At 39.7% G+C, this 18,097-nt stretch overlaps 1 pseudogene; it reads left to right on the plus strand.

The window, feature by feature from the left end:
* Window positions 1–1,704: 1,704 nt before the first annotated feature.
* Window positions 1,705–17,717, plus strand: LOC137234833 (DNA repair endonuclease XPF-like; annotated as a pseudogene).
* Window positions 17,718–18,097: the final 380 nt, after the last annotated feature.

Genomic DNA, 18,097 nt, shown 5'->3' on the forward strand with positions numbered 1-18,097 from the left:
TAAGTTGTCTGACAAGTTATCCAAGGGAACCAAGGAGCCTGAAGCTCCAATCACCCGAACACACAATATACGTCTTCCTCCGTGCGATGCAGCTATGTTCAAGGGTGACTATTTATCGTGACCAATATTCCGAGATATGTTCACAGCCATTTACATATCGAACAAGGACCTTGCCTCAATTGAGAAGTTATTCGATATTAAACAAACAACTCAAGGGGAGGCCAACGATATTGTAAGCAATGCACCTGATATTAATGAAAATAAGCGTAGTTTAGCGAAGGCTCAACTGGACACGTTCTTCGGCACAAAGCCCATATAATCTGATTGTGTTAAATCAATAAAGGATTTACAATTGAAATTAAATAATTGTATGACATCATTAAAAGGTCATAAAATAGATCTCTGGGACGCCCTCTTTGTATACCTATGGGCTGAAAAATTGGACGAAAGCAGCCTCTCGCTTTGGGAACAGTCTATGGGGAACAAGACAGGCATAGCTAAATGGGAGGACATGAATAAATTTCTTTCTGACCGATTTCTTGCGTTGGAAAACGTGTCTGGCCATAGAGGCAATAAGACTTCAAACAGTTTTAGCCTCATATTTCAAAACCAACTCCTGAACCCCAACAAAAAAGTTGGCAGATTCCAAACAAGCGTAAAGAAATTTAATTGTAAAATATGTCACACAAATGACCATAAACTACGCAACTGCACGAAATACCTTAAACTTTCACCTGATCGTAGAGTCGATTTTATTAAGAGCAATAATATCTGCCTAAATTGTTTATCATCTGGACATACTGCGTCGAAATGTACAAGCTCATACAACTGCGGCACTTGTCATTCTCGACACGACACGCTCCTACATAGACAAAAAATTCAACAAAAGACAGCAGCGCACATAGCATTCGGATGATGATGTCCCATCAACATCAAAACAGGCAAGGGATAGACAAATTTCAAAATCACATGAGAAGCAAGTCTCGAATGTGCAATCTTGTCATGCGCATACAACCACAGGTGTACTGCTAGGTACTGCTCGTGTCAACATTAATTACAATAATAGCAATTTTTCAGCTAGAGCCCTAATTTACTCTGGTTCTGAGTGCTCGTTCATCACCGAACGTCTTAAATGTCGAATTAACCTGCGATCCAAGAAAATTCGCCCTCAAGTTTCCGGTATTACCAGCTCATTCTCTGCACAGGTCAGAGAATCTTGTTCAGTAGAGTTGCAGTCCCTAATTATCCCATTATTCTCTTTGAATGAACGGTCCTTGTCCTGCCTCAACTAACAGGGAATCTTCCAACGTGCCAGGTCAGCGCGATGACAAAGCAATCATTCCCAGATATCGAGTTGGCAGATACAAAATTCTTTGTAAATGAGCAAGTGGATCTTGTTCTCGGAGGGGACATTTGTGCTTGGTACACTCTTAGCAAAAGAAACTGTTTTCGGCTGGATTCTTACAGGCCGGGCAGATGTTCAAGAGCAAACCAACCGAATCATCTTTTATTACAGTGACGTATCATTGGATAATAATACAGGGAAATATATTGTCTCACTACCATTTAAACGGGAATTCCCATCAAACGTCTCTTAAAAGAGCCTGCTCTCAGTTCTTCCGGAACGAGACACGCCTCGCAAAAAATCCTACCCTAAAAACGGAGTACAATCGAGTTGTGACCGAATACGAGGAATTAGGATATATGTCAAGGATCAACAGCAACGTGCCACCAGACTCCTCTGACCATTATTTCCTACCTCATCACGCCGTCATCAAAGAAGAAAGTACCTCCACTAAAGTTCGCGTCGTATTTAACGCATCTAGTCCGACTGCAAACGGAGTAAGCCTGAACGACGTTCTTTATACGGGCCCTACCCTACAAGCGGAGTTGAAGATTCTCATTCTTCGCTGGAGACTATACAAATACGTCTTCAACAGCGATAATGAGAAAGTGTACCGACAAATTATGGTACATCCGAACCAAGCAGAATATCAGCGCATAGTATTCCGTACTAGCCCTGAAAATCTCATAGGCCTTTATGAACTGAACACTGTGACATTTGGGGTAAACAGCGCTCCCTATCTCGCAATAAGGACGCTTTTACAATTGGCAAAACACCTTTCCAATAGCATCCACAATACTCAAGGAGTATATGTATGTGGGTGATATTCTTGCTGGTGGACACTGCATCCAATCAGCAATTTCTGCCAGAGATCAAATATCTCAAGTCTTGCAATCAGCCGCCTTTCAACTACGAAAGTGGACAGCCAATTGCGACCAAATTCTAAAAGATATTCTTAAATAATATCTACACAACAAAGATTTCCTGGAATTCGAAGACGCAAGTTCAGTGAAGGTACTAGGAATATGATGGAATGCACATAATGATGAGTTTTGCTTCACCGCAAAAGCAATGGACAATTCCGACAATTTAACAAAAAGAGCGATCCTATCGGCAATCGCTAAACTCTTCGACCCATTAGAATGGATTGCTTCAATGATAGTTGTAGCCAAAATAATCATGCAAAACATTTGGCTTGAAGGTACAAAAGGGGATGAAGATGTATCACCAACTACTACGGAACGTTGGAAAACTTTCATGGAAAAGTATCATGAAATTAATAAAATTCGGATACCGTGAAGGACACACTTTTCCCCGCACAACAAAGTGGAAATTAGTGGTTTTTTGACGCATCAGAGAAAGCGTATGCCGCGGCAGTGTACCTACGACTGGAAAACAACGACTAAGTTCTGATCAATTTGCTATTGGCAAAAACAAAAGTAGCTCCGGTAAAAACTATCTCGGTTCCCCGACTGGAATTATGCAGAGCCGTACTACTCTCCGAAATGATGGAAACAATTGCAACAAATCTCAACTTAGGGAATCGAAAAACCTACTTATGGACCGATTCAACGATTGTACTGGCATAGATGCGAAAGCCCCTTGTTCGTGGTCAATTCTCGTAGCGCACCGCATTACGAAAATCGTTGAATAGGTTGGAAAGGATAACTGGCGCCATGTGGATTCGGGATCAAATCCAGCCGACTTGGGTAGCAGAGGACTTCCAGCACATGAACTTGTCAGCAATTCACTGTGGTGGAAGGGACCTTCTTGGTTACAAGAAGACATCTCAAAATAGCCGATACCAGATATAAATTACAACACGGTGATAGGGGAAAAAACGGTGCACGCTCATACAGTCACGACCAAAATGAATTGTGAAATTCTGGAAAGATTTTCGAATCTACCCAGAGCTTTGAGGGTGATATCTTATTTCTTGAGAATCCTCGAAAGAACTCATCCAAAGGCAAACAATTCCTTTAAGAAATCCTTGTGTCTGGTTTCATCAGAAGAAATACAAACCACGACACAACCTTTGGTGAGATTATCTCAACTGCAATTTTATACTACAGAATACAGAAATCTCAAATCAGGGAAACCGGTCGATTCTAAAAGCGAAGTGCTGCCTCTTGACCCTTTTTTAGATAAGGATGACATCATAAGGGCTGGTGGTCGCTTTCGGGCGTCTCTTGACGTCTTGAACGAACGCTATCCAATCATCTTACCATACGAATGCAAATTGTCTCGCCTTTTAGTTCAGTTTATCCACGAAATCTCTTTGCATGGGGAAAATCAACTAATGTGTAGGCTTATTAGAACCCAATACTGGATTCCTAGGGTTAGAAATATGATACAGTCCATTATTCACAGCTGTAAGGCCTGCACGATCTATAAGAAGCGGATACAAACCCAACTCATGGGAAATCTTCCTCAGGAACGCACCACATTTTCCCGACCATTTACCAACACCGGGGTAGATTTTGCAGGACCATTCGACATAAAAAGTTATAGATGTAGAGGGTGCAGTATTTCAGAAAATTATGTCTGTATGTTTGTCTGCTTTACTACGAAAGCCATATATTTGGAAGCCACAACCGACTTCAGCACCCAATCCTTCCTTGCGGCATTCTCTAGGTTTATTTCCAGGAGGGGGTGCCCAAAAAATGTCTACTCCGACAATGGAACTAACTTTGTCGGTGACTCACGATTTGTGATATCTGAATTTAAGGCGTTTATGGCAGATTCGCGAGAGAACGCATTGCCTAAATACCCTCATCAACTTCTGCAATGGCATTTCATCCCCACGTCCTCTCCTCATATGGGAGGTCTGTGGGAAGCAGGAGTAAAAAGTTTCAAAAGCCACTTTCGAAAAGTGGCATCTGGGTATAAATATACCTTCGAGGAATTCTCAACCCTACTCTGCCGAATTCCGGCCTGCCCCAACTCGCGACCATTAAGTCCTTCGTCCAACGAGTCGACCGACTTAGAACCACTAACCCCTGGTCATTTCCTGGTGGGCGGACATCTTCTCGCCCCACCTGAAATAGATATCAATGAGACTCCTGCCTCCATAGTCAATAGGTAGCATAAATTAAGGCTTTGCATCAAACCTTTTGCAAAAGATGGAAAAGAGTGTAGCTCTTAGAAATGCAAAAGCGGGTTAAATGGAAACACCCGAAAGCCAACATTAAATTAGGTGATCTCGTCGTCATGAAAGAAGACAATCTCGCTCTAAATGAATGGAGGCTGGGACGAGTAGTCAAACTTCACCCCGGATCAGGCGACCTTGTTAGATTAGTCGACATCGTGACTGAAAGAGGTCAAATTACTAGGCCTTTGGCCAAATTGGTCATTCTTCTCCCCGCCATTGACACAAGTAGAGAAATATCCACTGAAGGTCAAGCCGAATCTGAAACTTAAGACATTCCACTTCGTAAGAATAGGTTATGCCACTTCTAAATATTGGCGTACAAAATAAAAAACTTTTAACAATTTTTGTTGTTATATCGGCCTACTGATTTGTAAGATCGCGGGTTCGAATCGAGCTCTAGGCCTAACAATAATTTTTTATCATTTTTATTGTTATGATAAATTTTTTCTTAATTGAAAAAATTTTTTAAATTAGAATAGAAGAAAGAAAAAATTTTAGACAACTGCCAATAAACATAATGTATAACATAACAATAATAATGATAACAAGTAAGGAAGGTAAAGTTTGGGTGTAACCGAACATTACATACTTAGTTGAGAGCTATGGTGACAACATAAGGGAAAATAACCATGTAGGAAAATGAACCGGGGGAAACCCTGGAATGTGTTTGTATGGCATGCGTATCAAATGAAAGGCATTAAAGAGTATTTAATGAGGGAGTGGGGCCTAGTTCTATAGGTGGACGCCATTTAGGGATATAGCCATAAAGGTGGATCAGGGTTGACTCTAGAATGCGTTTGTACGATATGGGTATCAAATGAAAGGTGTTAATGAGTATTTTAAAAGCGAGTAATCCTTAGTTCCATAGGTGGACACCGTTTCGAGATATCGCCATAAAGGTGGACCAGGGGTGACCCTAGAATTTGTTTGTACAATATGGGCATCAAACGAATGGTGTTAATGGGTATTTTAAAAGGGAGTGGGCCTTAGTTCTATTGGTGGATGCCGTTTCGAAATATCGCCATAAAAGTGGACTAGGGGTGACTCTAGAATGTGTTTGTACGATATGGGTATCAAATTAAAGGTATTAATGAGGGTTTTAAAGGGAGTGGTGGTTGTTGTATAGGTGGTCGCCTTTTCGAGATATCGCCATAAAGGTGGACCAGGGGTGACTCTAGAATGCGTTTGTACGATATGGGTATCAAATGAAAGGTGTTAATGAGTATTTTAAAAGGGAGTAATCCTTAGTTCCATAGGTGGACTCCGTTGAGAGATATCGCCATAAACGGGGACCAGGGGTGACCCTAAAGTTTGTTTGTACAATATGGGTATCAAAAGAAAGGTGTTAATGAGTATTTTAAAAGGGAGTAATCCTTAGTTCCATAGGTGGACGCCGTTTCGAGATATCGCCATAAAGGTGGACCAGGGGTGACCCTAGAATTTGTTTGTACAATATGGGCATCAAACGAAAGGTGTTAATGAATATTTTAAAAGGGAGTGGGCCTTAGTTCTATAGGTGCACGCCGTTTCGAAATATCGCCACAAAGGTGGACCAGGGGTGACTCTAGAATGTGTTTGTACGATATGGGTATCAAATTAAAGGTATTAATGAGGGTTTTAAAAGGGAGTGGTGGTTGTTGTATAGGTGGTCGCATTTTCGAGATATCGCCATAAAGGTGGACCAGGGGTGACTCTAGAATTTGTTTGTACAATATGGGTATCAAAAGAAAGGTGTTAATGAGTATTTTAAAAGGGAGTAATCCTTAGTTCCATAGGTGGACGCCGTTTCGAGATATCGCCATAAAGGTGGAGCAGGGGTGACCCTAGAATTTGTTTGTACAATATGGGTTTCAAAAGAAAGGTGTTAACGAGTTTTTTAAAAGGGAGTAATCCTTAGTTCCATAGGTGGACGCCGTTTCGAGATTTCGCCATAAAGGTGGGCCAGGGGTGACTCTAGAATTCGTTTGTGCAATATGGGTATCAAACGAAAGGAGTTAATGAGTATTTTAAAAGGGAGTGGGCCTTAGTTCTATAGGTGGACGCCTTTTCGAGGTATCGCAATAAAGGTTGCCCAGGGGTGACTCTAGACTTTGTTTGTGCGATATGGGTATCAAATAAAAGGTGTTAATGAGTCTTTTTAAAAGGGAGTGGGCCTTCGTTCTATAGGTGTTCGCCTTTCCGAGATATCGCCATAAAGGTGGACCAGGGGTGACTTTAGAATATGTTTGTACGATATGGGTATCAAATGAAAGGTGTTAATGAGTATTTTAAAAGGGCGTGGGGCTTAGTTATATAGGTGGACGCCTTTTCGAGATATCGCCATAAAGGTGGACCAGGGGTGACTCTAGAATGAGTTTGTACGATATGGGTATCAAATTAAAGGCATTAATGAGAGTTTTAAAATGGAGTGGTGGTAGTTGTATATGTGAAGGCGTTTTCCAAATATCGACCAAAATGTGGACCAGGGTGACCCAGAACATTATCTGTTGGATACCGCTAATTTATTTATATATGTAATACCTGCCAAGACTTTTAGGGGTTTTTTATTTCGCCCTGCAGAACTTTTTAATTTTCTTCTACATAATATGGTAGGTGTCACAACCATTTTATAAAGTTTTTTCTAAAGTTATATTTCGCGTCAATAAAACAATCCAATTACTTTACCATGTTTCATCCCTTTTTTCGTATTTGGTATAGAATTATGGCATTTTTTTCATTTTTCGTAATTTTCGATATCGAAAAAGTTGGCGTGTCATAGTCGGATTTCGTTCAATTTTCATACCAAGATAAAGTGAGTTCAAGTAAGCACGTGAACTAAGTTCATTAAAGATATGTTGATTTTTGCTCAAGTTATCGTGTTAACGGCCATGCGGAAGGACAGACGGACGACTGTGTATAAAAACTGGGCGTGGCATCAACCGATTCCGCCCATTTTCACAGAAAACAGTTAACGTCATAAAATCTATGCCCCTACCAAATTTCAAAAGGATTGGTTAATTTTTGTTCGACTTATGGCGTTAAAAGTATCCTAGACAAATTAAATGAAAAAGGGCGGAGCCACGCCCATTTTGAAAATTTCTTTTATTTTTGTATTTTGTTGCACCACATCATTACTGGAGTTGAATGTTGACATAATTTACTTATATACTGTAAAGATATAAAATTTTTTGTTAAAATTTTACTTAAAAAAAATTTTTTTTTTTAAAGTGGGCGTGGTCCTTCTCCGATTTTGCTAATTTTTATTAGGCGTACATATAGTAATAGGAGTAACGTTCCTGCCAAATTTCATCATGATATCTTCAACGACAAATTACAGCTTGCAAAAGTTTTAAATTACCTTCTTTTAAAAGTGGGCGGTGCCACCCCCATTCTCCAAAATTTTACTAATTTTCTATTCTGCGTCATAAGTTCAACTCATCTACCAAGTTTCGTCGCTTTATCTGTCTTTTGTAATGAATTATCGCACTTTTTCTGTTTTTTGAAATTTTCGATATCGAAAAAGTGGGCGTGGTTATAGTCCGATATCGTTCATTTTAAATAGCGATCTGAGATGAGTGCTCAGGAACATACATACCAAATTTCATCAAGATACCTCAAAATTTACCGGTCCTTACCGCGCCGGTAAAGAGAACCAGTCACATAATTACAGTCCACTCAACTCTCTAGGCATTGAAGCAAGGAAGCATACCAAACTCGTGAGAATACACAGGAAAAACCAAAAATTTCAACATCAAATATCAGAAATTATCCATGGTCATACAACTTTCTTGGTGATACCAGCGATTTTATATTCAAAACAACAACAACAGCCAATATACAACAACTGATACACTTTTGGTGGTACCTTTTGGAAACATCCAACAACAAAATTTAAATCAAATTCGAGTACTCCGGATCAACGAATTAATAAAGGTACGTGGTTGAAAATATTCCGTGCTAGGTAGGGTTTTCCTTTTCACTTTTAATAAAATTTCAAAATAAAATTACAAATTACAAAGTGACTCTTTATATTAAACAGAGCAAGTGATTTTTGTTCGTGAAGTGAGAAGTATTATTTTGTGCAAAAATAGGAAAAAGCGCCTAACGCAGTAATTTAAAGTTTGTGCAACACGCCTTGTGACTATCCGGAAGAGTCCCCCATCAGCGGTAAGATTTTCCGGACACAGGTCAAGGTAGCACAACACTGCTCTAAAAGGTTAACATAACCTCAACGCCGCTTAACGTCAATTTTCAACTTTCACTTTTGCAGAATTTTCATTCTCAAAAAAAATTTTTGTCACATTATTAATTTTTGATTTGGTAAGCGCATCGAAGCAAAATCTGTAATTTTTTAATTGACGAGCACAAGTCAATCTAGCAAATTTTTTTCCACACAAAAATCACTTGCGCCTATTTACACCGGCAGTACGTTTGCAATTTAGTTTGTTGCTTTATCACAAAGTGCACTTAGTTTCATACACACATATTGTTGTTGTTGTTTTGGGTGGCCAATAGCCGCATTCCTTGCACAATTATTTGAAAAATTGAAGAATTATTATTCTCATTTGCGGCAATAAACAAATCAGTTTTTACTGATCTAATTTTTGTGATACAAAAGTTCACAGTCCTTGGTTAAATTACCAAAAGGCTATAACAAGCGTTCATATATTTTTATTTTCACTGACACAATTTTTGCACTAGCCAGTACTTATTGGCTTAGACAAGTCAATAACAAATCTGCATTAGCACATTCCTTAACATTTACGTGGGTGCACGCCGTTGCCACCACGAAATTGTACTTATCCCACTTACAGTCCATTTTTCCACTTTAGCCATAACTTATCGGCTTACATAATTAGAATATTTACGGTTCTTCTTGCTTATTGGCAAATTTATATATACACACGCTTTCACCAAATCTTTTCACTAGTCACATTATCACTTCCAAGTTCTGTCCTTTGGCGACATTTTCACTCACTACTCTCTGCAAAGGCAATTTCTGTATAAACTTTTGGGTTTTTATTTTTATCCACAATGGAGACCTATACTCGCCAAGCAGATGCAGTGACGGAGTATGAAAATGACTTCAACGACATGTCACCTTCACAACACAGTAAACACTCCCTAATATACCAAAGAGATGAGTTAAAAACTCTGTCTCAGATAATTTGGAATATCATGTGCGCCTGCCAGCGTGTGATACGGATATTTTCAAGGGAGACTATATTTCATGGCCGTCCTTTAGGGACATGTTCACTGCCATATATATTAATAACAGTAAACTCCATGCAGTACAAAAACTATACTATTTAAGGCAAAAAACCCAAGGGGAGGCCAAGGAAATAGTGGAGCGGTGTTCCTTAACGACAGACGGTTTCGACACAGCGTGGAAAAATTTATGTGATCGATACGAAAACAAACGTATCTTGGTCAATGCCCAATTAAAAATTCTTTTTAGTCTAAAAGCAGTTGAGAGTGAATGCGGTAGCTCTATTAAAAAACTGCAACGTGCAATAAACAATTGTATCTCAGCGCTTCAATGTCACAAGATTGACATATCAAACTGGGATGCAATTCTAACGTATTTGTGCTCCACTAAACTTCCAGAAACCACACTGGCTCTATGGGAAAAAACCATAGAAAATAAAACAAAAATTTCAAAATGGGCAGACATGGATAAATTCTTATCCAGCAGATTCCAAACGTTGGAAACTGTCGTAGATATAAGAGGGGATACGGTTTCAAAACCCTCTAAGCCACACGCTTCTCGTTCCTCGGCAGATACAGCGTCGAAACGATTAGGCTCCTACCAGGCAAGTGCAACAGTAGCCAAACCTACGTGTAAGATGTGCAAAAGTCCTGCACACCGAATTTCAAAGTGCGAAAAGTTCTTACGTTTAACACCCAATAAACGGTTTGAACAAATTAAGAGCAGCCGTGGATGTATAAACTGTCTTTCTGCTGGCCATTCGGTAACAAAGTGCACCAGTCAAATGAACTGTGCCACATGTCATTTAAGACATCATACGCTGCTTCATATTTCGAATCAGCCAAAACCAACAAATACTTCAGACACTATCTGAGCATCTACCTCATGGGAAGCTCAAATACGACGCAATGCTGAAAGAGAAAATGCTCCGATTAATAATGTAAACTCATGTTTTGCTAATACAAATAAAGGGGTATTACTAGGGACAGCTTTTAATGGTGTTGACTATTCGGCGAGAGCCCTAATAGACTCGGGATCTGAATGTTCATTCATTACCGAGAAACTAAAGCGCAGAATTAATCTGCCATCCAAATACCTGCATGCCCAAGTTTCGGGCATCAATAATACAATGTCTGCACAAGTACAAGAAGCGTGCAACATACAACTGCGGTCACCAACCGACCCATTAATCAAGATCAATACGATCATGCTGGTTTTACCACAATTGACAGGGAATCTTCCAACTTGCCAAATAAACGCAACGACTAGGCAAGCATTCTCTGACTTAGTACTGGCTGACAAGCGATTCTTTGTCAATGAGCCAGTCGATCTAATTCTGGGCGGAGACATATACCCCCAAATTATGTTAGCGGCATTAGGAAAGATGTGCTAAACACATTAATAGCACAGGAAACGGTGTTCGGCTAAATTTTGACAGGCCGAACAGATGCGGTAGAGACAAATAAGACCATAGTTTCATATTTTAACGAGGTCACTTTAGAAAAACAACTGGCGGCTTTCTGGGAGATAGAAGAAATTCCAAAGAAGAGGAGCATCAATAACGATGACACTTACTGCGAGAAGCTATACAAATCCACAACAGTTCGGAACAACGATGGCAAATACGTAGTCTCCTTACCCTTTAGGAAAGAGTTTAACTTAGGCCCCTCATTAAGAAGTGCGTGTTCTCAATTCTATCGCAACGAGACACGACTTGCGAAAAACCCAGTCCTTCAAACGGAATACAATAGAGTTGTATCAGAATATGAAACCTTAGGGCATATGAGACAAATAGGCAATATTTCGCCAGACTCAAATGATTGCTACTTCCTACGTCACCATGCTTTCATAAAGGAGGGAAGTTCAACGACAAAAGTCAGAGTCGTATTTAATGCATCTTGTCCTACCACTAATGGCAAAAGTCTGAATAATGCCTTATATCCAGGTCCGATTCTTCAATCCGACCTGACAACCCTTATACTACGTTGGAGGCTGTTCAAATACGTATTTAACAGCGACATAGAAAAAATGTACCGCCAAATATGGGTTAATGAAAATCAAATAAAATTCCAGCGTATCGTATTTCGCAACTGCCACAAGGATCCAATTAATATTTACGAATTGAAAACGGTAACCTTTGGTTTGTATCTTGTGATTCGAACGCTGCACCAACTAGCTGATGACGTGGAGACATCGCATCCAATGGCAGCGGATATCCTGCGAAATTGCATGTACGTTGATGACGTACTCGCCGGTGGACACAGCATCGAAATTGCAATCAAGGCAAGGGACGAAATATCATCGGCATTGCAATCGGCAGGTTTCCCATTGCGAAAATGGACGTCCAACTGCAAGAAAATTCTACAGGGTATACCGAAGCAACACCTATTAAGCGAGGATTTTCTTGAGATTGAAGACACCAGCATGGTAAAAGCACTCGGTATCATGTGGAACGCCCATTTCGACTACTTCTACTTCACAGCGAAACCCTTTAACAATAACCATGCCGTAACAAAAAGGTCAATACTTTCTGCGAAAGCAAAATTTTCGACCCTCTTGGCTGGCTGGCACCAGTCGTAATTGTCGCCAAAATAATAATGCAATATAATTGGTTGGAAGGGAGAGGCTGGGATGAAGATGTGTCTGAAACTACTCTACATCGGTGGCAATCATTCCTGACGGACTACGAAAAGATCAACGATATACGTATACCGCGATGGGTTCACTACACATTGAAGGACAATGTCGAAATACATGGATTCAGCGATGCCTCGGAAAAAGCATATGCCGCCACTGTCTTCCTGAGGGTACAAACGAAGGATCAAGTCTTCACCAACTTGCTTATGGCCAAGACGATAGCAGCCCCGGTCAAAACTATATCATTGCCACGACTGGAACTCTGCGGCGCAGTCCTACTTGCAGAAATCATAGAGTCGGCCATAGAAAATATGCAACTTTCCAATATTAAAGTAACTCTTTGGACAGATTCGACGATAGTACTGGCATGGATCCGAAAGCCACCATGTTCGTGGTCAACGTTTGTGGCACATCCAATAACGAAAATCATCGACAAAGTTGAAAACAAAGTATGGCGGCACGTAGACTCTGCGTCAAACCATGCAGATTTGGCGAACAGAGGCCTCCTCGCTTCGGATCTAATCGACAATTCTTTGTGGTGGCAGGTTACAAGAAGACAACGAAAATTGGCCAACACAAGAAGAAGATTACAATACGAATATGGAGGAAAAGAGGGTGAAAGTTCATACGACTTCGGTCAAAAATAACTTTGATCTTCTGGATAGGTTTTCCGATTTACCAAGGGTTTTGCGGATTATATCCTATATTCTTTGGTTTTTCCAGAATACGCACCCAAGAACTAAAGCCTCATTTAAAAGGGATTCTCATTCGATAGCTCCTGACAAAATAGAAAAAACAACACGAAAATTGATAACAGTATGGCAAAGGCAACATTATCCAGAAGAGTACACAAATTTGAAGTCGGGAAAACTAATACATGGTAAGAGTGAGATTTTACCCCTGAACCCATATATAGATGAAAAAGGTATCATTCGAACTGGGGGGCGGACTGGGGCATCCAAAGACATGTCCCATAACGAAAGTCATCCCATTATTCTTCCTTATACTTGCAGGTTATCGAGACTTATAGTTCAATCCTCTCATGAGACCTCCCTGCATGGGGGGAACCAGCTGATGCTACGTCATATCCGCACTCAGTACTGGATCCCAATCGAACCGTTTTCATATCGAGTCGATAATAAAGCGAAACAGCTGTTTTATTTATTTTGGTTTTAGTTAAATTAAAATTGTGCAAAAATTTGAACAAAATGCCAGCACCAATGGTTTTCGGAAATGCAGAGGCAACAAGACAATTGCAATTTTGCATAAAAAACGCTAAAGAATCGATCGATCGAAATTGAGAACACGTCGGCTTGCTTTCGACCGGAATCGCTTTGCTTAGGTGGGACAATTTTTGATAGGAATTTTCAAATTGAGATTTATTATATCAATAAACAAATAGTCCAGCAAAACGTTGTAATAAATCTTCCAAATAAAATAAATAATTTAATAAAACTTATTTGTGGGGAAAATAATGTAATGATCTGTGCTTAATAGGCTAAATATTTTCGATTCCGGAGAACAGGTCCGAATAACTTAAATCCCAATTTGAATATCCTAATATTTTCCACATAAGACAATTAAAAGCTAAACATTAAATTAAAATAAAGTGACTAAAACAAAAGGGTATTAACTCAGATTTCTGCACACTATCCTTTATATGCATTGCATTCCAACCAAAGAAATTTCGCAAACTATTTGGAACATACTAGAACCGGGAGACTTGGGTGTTGAAGTATTAAGCGTCAAAATCAACATTTCAGACGCTATTTTATAGTGAAGCAAATAAAATGCATTTTCAAACCCTACTCATACGTACATATATCTTCAACTTAAGTATGCTCTGAGAATCATTTCAAGAGAGTAGCTAAACCCCTGGAGCCTACTAAAGAATTTGGCATCGCTGACTTCGTTTATTCTTTCAGCAAATCGGGATAAAGAATTTTTGAAAAGAAAAAAAGCTGCACCCATCTCGGGTAACTTAACAAGTTGAGGTCAATTTGAAGCATGCCCGACTTGGGCCATTTTATTTAAATTCATGGTTCTTTTCTAATTTTTGGAAAAAAGTTATGCGTAGAGAGCATGTAAAAGGCAAGAAATCAACAAATTAATCTGGCTCAGGATCTTTGCAACGAGATGATGGCGTATCTGACCAACATTATGGCTCATTACAGCGAGAGATTTCGAATCTTCATTTACTACTACTCACCTGATCGATATCCATATAATAGCGTCCCTCTTCAACCGCTCCTTGTATTTCATAATGCAGCGCTGCAGCTTCTGACGTTGGTACGTTGCCATCGTCGGGCAATAGCAAAAGAGTTGTATGAGTTAGCCATGTTGATTACACAATCTTCCCTCAGAAAAAAAGAATATAATTATATTAATAAGCCTTCAGTACCTCCAAGATGTAATTTTATACACACCTGTCGCTTCCTTTGTGTGATATCCACCGGCAAATGTAGGACAGACTTGGCTGTATCGACACCCGCTACATCCGGTTCTAGCGCGCGTTGTCCTGGTCGGCACTTAGATATAAAGAATGTTTAGCAGCACAACTTGCAACAGCACCTTTTCAATTGTCAATGGTTATGAGCGTTTTGCCGGTATAGCAAGCCGTTTTTAAGTGCCCAAAGTTTCGCCTTCGTATGACGTATGCCAAAGCGGTGGCATATAGAAAAGTGGTGAAAGATCGCTTGACGATAGAAAGCTGACGATTAAGTTATTGAGTTCGGTTGAGCAATGTAAATTCAGTCGTGGAAATTTTTTTCGACAGCGCTCCATTATGTGCAAGATTTTGGATTAAAATAGAAACCAAATTGCTCTTTAGATCGTAAACACTTCCAGTTACCTTACTTTACTTCCTTTATATTATGCCCATTTCAAGTTGCCAAGTTTCATCACAAAGTTTTGCATTAGTTCTACTTAATTATTTTTTTGTATCTTTAATCTAATACAAACTGTCAGCATGAGTTCAAAATTGCCGGTGTAATAAAAGAGGTTAGCAAATCTTACAACATTACAAAGCAAGAGGAATCTGGATTCCAAGACGATGATGAAACTTTAGCAAATATCATGACCGCTGAAGAATACCTCCAACATAAGGATATACAAAGGCTCGAGTATGAACAGCTGATTTTTTTTGGATATGGTGAACTCTGATGGTTTGCTAGTTTGCGCAAAGGGTTTGCACTACGATCGCGTACTTACAAATATATTAAAAGTGTACAGCGATCCAGGCAATTTAGTGCTTGTAATGAATTGTTCAGATTGGGAGGAGCATTATTATAAATCTAAATTGGAACAGAAATATGTACATGAAGTAGCGTACACAGTTACGGACAGAGAACGCGTTTACTTGGAAGAAGGCATTCAATTCATAGGCACACGAATTCTAGGGGTTGATCTCTTAAAGCGTCGTTCACCCAGTGAGCTAATAACGGGCATCGTTGTGCTACGCGCACACACCATTATTAAATCCTGTCAAGAAGCATTTGCTTTGCGTCTCGTATCGTATGAGTAATAAAACTGGTTTTATAAAAGCATTTTCCAACAGCGCCGAAGCTTTCACAAGTGGATTTAGTCATATTGAGTGCACTATGCGTAATTTGTTTGTAAAACAATTAGTTATTTGGACACGTTTTCATGCTATTGTACAACAATCACTGAAGCCTCGTAAGGCACAAACTATTGAGTTGCATGTTCCCATGACGCTAATACAAACACATCTGCTTGATATAATGAATTGTTAGTGCGTGAAATTAAACGTATAAACAGACCGGAAGATTTGGAAGAGATCACAGTAGAGAATTGTATAACAAAAAATTTCATAATATACAGCAAGCGCAACTGGATTGTATTTGGCATCAATTGAATTCGCAGACTACATTGATAGTAGCTGATTTGAAAATTTTACGCAATCTTATGATTTCCAATACATATCATGATGCAGTGGCCGCGTATGCACTAACCAAAACGTTATCACACTACAGAGTATGCGCTTCGTAATTCGGGTTGGACGTTTTTAGATTCAGCTGAGCAAATATTCAATTTAACCAGAGAGCGCGTTTACAATGCACAAGGTGAGTTTGAACCTGAACCCTATCCCAAATGGAAATTTTAGCCGAAATACTCAAAGTTGAAATACCGGGCGATATGAAACGTTCACGTCCCGACTGCGTAAGTGCCACCCAATGTCCTAATACTTTGTCATGATGCACGTACCTGCCTTCAATTGCGTCTATTTCTCACACAAGGTGGTGAACGCTTTCTCTTATTTGCTGCAAGGCAGCATGAGATACCAATCGGAAAACTAGCTGATTGCTATAAGTTAAGGAAATTGTAAATGCACTAACGCAGTTTGAGAAAACTCTTAGCGGCAAAAACACAAGCACACAAAAGAGGAATAGCACTCAACCAAATGCGAAAGGAAATGACGCTCTAAAGAATGAAGCTTCGGACTCAGAACAAAGCACCCCTATGGATGAGCTGACGCAGCTGTTGACTGATGCTAATGGTGATGAAGATCTTGCAGCAAAATATTTTCAAGAAAGTTATATGCTAACTATTACACAATTAAGTGATGCTGACGAAACTTTAACTTATGCTGGCGCCGATGCAAATGCAAGCGGGGCTACGGAGACCTCTAATATGGATACCTCGGTTTCGAGCCATTTCCACAGCTAGAACACCTGGATATAACTGCCGCTGTGGCGGCACGTAAACAACTACTAATCTGCATACAAACATTCAAAACAGAACGAGAGGGTGCTATGTCACTCGATCACATACTCGATGAAATACAACCACAGTATGTTATAATGTATCATTGTAATGTGACCGCAATAAGACAATTGGAAATAGGGGAAGCGCGTCAACGGCGCGCTCCGAAAGATCGGACGCGTGTATCCTTCCCTCTACATGCGAAGAACAATCGTATTTGAATAGCTGGCGACGTGAGAAGCAAGCATTTAGAATGATTATTAAAGCTAAGCGTGTAATGGTTATACCAGAGTATCAAGATGGCAAAACAGATGAAGCTTTCATGTTGTATAAAACCTATGCAGAAACTGAAGGCGTGGACGCGGCTAATGCTGCTAGTCGTGAAGCAGGCGGTCAAGCGAGCCTCATACCTTTGTTTCAGCCAAATTATTGTAGATATGCGTGAATTCCGTTCTGATTTGCCATGTTTAATACATACACGAGGCATGGAGGTGCAACAAGTTACTATCACGATTGGCGACTATATACTCACACCAGATATTTGTGTTGAACGTAAATCAATATCCGACTTAATTGGTTCACTAAATCCCGGACGCTTATACAATCAATGTGTACAAATGCAACGTTATTATGCCAAACCAATAGAAAGCAAAAACATATTTTCTTGGGAGTAAGATAAAGCCAACATATTTTCGTGTCGAATTGAATGGCACAAATAATCCCAATATGCCATATATAATACGAAAAGGCCGTTTATACATATTTCCATAAAGCGAAAATCTGGAAAGAAAAGAAGAAACTCAATTAATTAATAAAAATATAACCAAGTCTACGAGTGTACTCACCGCCGCGTGTTAAATGAATGACACTTTTTTCATTCAGGAAATGGAAGAGCGACATCTGCTAGTCAAAATCTCTACACTCCATTTCTGACTGTCAATGCACTGCGTTATCGACATTATGCCTTACGCGCTGCTACACGCAACACATATCGCTTATTACATATCTCGATCAATCATTCATTTGGTCGAGATTTAAAATACTTAACTATAAT

Source organism: Eurosta solidaginis, chromosome X (genome assembly GCF_040869045.1).
Source record: "Eurosta solidaginis isolate ZX-2024a chromosome X, ASM4086904v1, whole genome shotgun sequence".
Taxonomy (NCBI): domain Eukaryota; kingdom Metazoa; phylum Arthropoda; class Insecta; order Diptera; family Tephritidae; genus Eurosta; species Eurosta solidaginis.